This window comes from Camellia sinensis, chromosome 3 (assembly GCF_055761805.1).
Source record: "Camellia sinensis isolate YWXY chromosome 3, ASM5576180v1, whole genome shotgun sequence".
NCBI classification, from domain to species: Eukaryota; Viridiplantae; Streptophyta; class Magnoliopsida; order Ericales; family Theaceae; genus Camellia; species Camellia sinensis.
Genome location: NC_138963.1, coordinates 82,339,697 through 82,342,197, shown reverse-complemented (window position 1 = coordinate 82,342,197; position 2,501 = coordinate 82,339,697). Strand labels below are relative to the sequence as shown.

The 2,501-nt window shown below is 40.2% G+C and overlaps 1 pseudogene; it reads right to left on the bottom strand.

The window, feature by feature from the left end:
- Positions 1-363: 363 nt before the first annotated feature.
- LOC145821638 (secreted RxLR effector protein 161 pseudogene) lies at positions 364-1,074 on the bottom strand (annotated as a pseudogene).
- Positions 1,075-2,501: the final 1,427 nt, after the last annotated feature.

Sequence of the window (2,501 nt, the reverse complement as noted above, 5' to 3'; positions counted from 1 at the left end):
GCTGATACAACATCATTATGATACTACAGCATGAAAGAAAACATATAGAAATAAAAAGCAGCCGAAAGCGAAGCATCTGATGAGAAGGCACTACCTATACAACTAAGCAAAGCACTACAACAAAGCATCTGATGGAAAAGCACTAACTAATATATATATTAAATATATATTAATGATATAAGCATGCAGCTGGTATTATTATATTAACAATAGCTTGATTTCCAACACTCCCCCTCAAGCTACGTTGTAGATGTTAATCAATCCCAATTTTTCCGTCAGATCTTCGAAGTTAACTCGAGCAAGAGCTTTTATGAGAATGTCAGCCTTTTGACAGTTTGTTGGAGTGTAGCTGACTTGAAAAACTCATTCTTCAATCTTTTCCTTGATAAAGTGTCGATCTATCTCCACGTGTTTAGTTCGATCATGATGAACCAGATTCTTAGCTATACTGATGGCGGCTTGGTTGTCGCAGTATAAAACCATGGGATGCTTAGATGGAACCCGTAATTCTTCTAACAACCTGTTCAACCAGATTCCCTCACAGACACCTAGTGCCATAGCACGAAATTCTGCCTCAGCACTACTACGGGCTACCACTGACTGTTTCTTGCTTCGCCATGTAACCGCGTTCCCCCAAACAAACGAACAATAGCCAGAAGTTGATTTTCGATCAGTCAATGAACCTGCCCAATCTGCATCTGAAAAAATCTCAATTTTTCTATTTGTTGTTCTTTGGAAGAAGAGACCCTTTCCCAGTGTCCTTTTTAGGTACCTCAATATTCTGATCACAGTAGTCATGTGTTTTTCGGTTGGATTATTCATGAATTGACTGACCACACTAACAGAGAAGCCGATGTCTGGCCTTGTATGAGGAAGATAAATGAGTTTTCCCACAAGACGTTGATATCTCCCTTTATCACTTGGTGCACTACCGTCACTTTCTTCCTGTTTGATAGTTGTGTCCATAGGTGTTTCTGCCGGCTTGCATCCTAGCATCCCTGTTTCATTCAGTAAGTCTAGAATGTATTTACGTTGTGAGACTGATATACCTTTCTTTGACCTAGCAATCTCCATTCCAAGAAAGTACTTAAGGTTTCCAAGATCTTTAATCTCAAAATTCCTTTGTTAGGAATTTTTTAAGTAAGCCAATTTCCTCTTCATGATCACCTGTTAGAATTATGTCATCCACATAAACAATGATAATTGCCAATTTCCCTCCTAGGGAGTGCTTCACAAATAATGTATGATTGGATTGACATTGAACAAAACCGTACCCTTTCATTGCCTTAGTGAACCGTTCAAACCAGGCCCTGGGAGATTGTTTGAGACCATACAAGGATTTTCGGAGTCTGCAAACTTTGTTGAAATTTGATGTCGTCTCAAGTCCAGCAGGAATGTCCATGTAAACTTCTTCCTCTAAGTCACCATTGAGAAAGGCATTTTTCACATCAAGTTGGTGAAGTGACCAATCGAGATTAGCTGCCAAGGATAAAAGTACACGAACAGTGTTGAGCTTGGCAACTGGAGCAAAGGTTTCTTGATAGTCAATGCCATAGGATTGAGAGAATCCTTTGGCGACCAACCGAGCTTTATAGCGTTCTACAATACCATATGCCTTGTGCTTTACTGTGAAAATCCACTTACACCCAACTGGTTTCTTACCTCTTGGAAGATCAGTAATTGCCCAAGTACCATTCTTTTCCAGAGCCCGAACTTCCTCATTGACTGCCACCTTCCACTTCGGATACTTGAAAGCTTCCTGAATATTCTGAGGAATGGGTATCTCTGTGATGCTAGAAGTGAAGGCATGAAACGAAGGTGATAGCTTATCATAAGAAATAAAGTTCCCAATGGGATGCTGAGTACATGATCTAACTCCTTTTCTCCAAGTTATGGGCATATTAAGAATACTATTTTCTAACTCAGAATTATCAGTACTATCTGTGGGAGGAATATTGTCACCTGGAATGTTGCTTGGATTAGAACTTGGTTCAGCCTCATGGGATTGTTGAGAAAGTGCTCCTTCCTCCGTTTCCTCTTGGATGTGCTCATTATCCCACAAGTCAACAATGAACTCGGAATTTTCGGTAGGTAAAGATTGATTCAATGACTCAGGAGGTGTGGGATTTTTGGTGGTGATGGATGGCTCACTAAATGACTCAAGGGTCCAAAATTGATATTCTTGGGTTGGAGTCTCCCCCTGAATAACGATTTTAGGGTAGTAAGACTGGGTTTCAAAAAATGTGACATCCATGGAATTGTAGAATTTCCTTGTGACCGGAGAGTAACACTTATACCCTTTTTGATGTGACGAATACCCAATGAAGATACACTTGAGCGACCTGGGATCAAGTTTACTTCGATACTGTTGATGGATATAAACAAAGACAGAGCACCTGAAAATTTTTGGTGGGATGGTGGAGATGAGGCGAGTAGTTGGAAAGGATTTTAGGAGAAGTTGACAAGGAGTTTGGAATTGTAGTACCCTAGATGGCATCCTA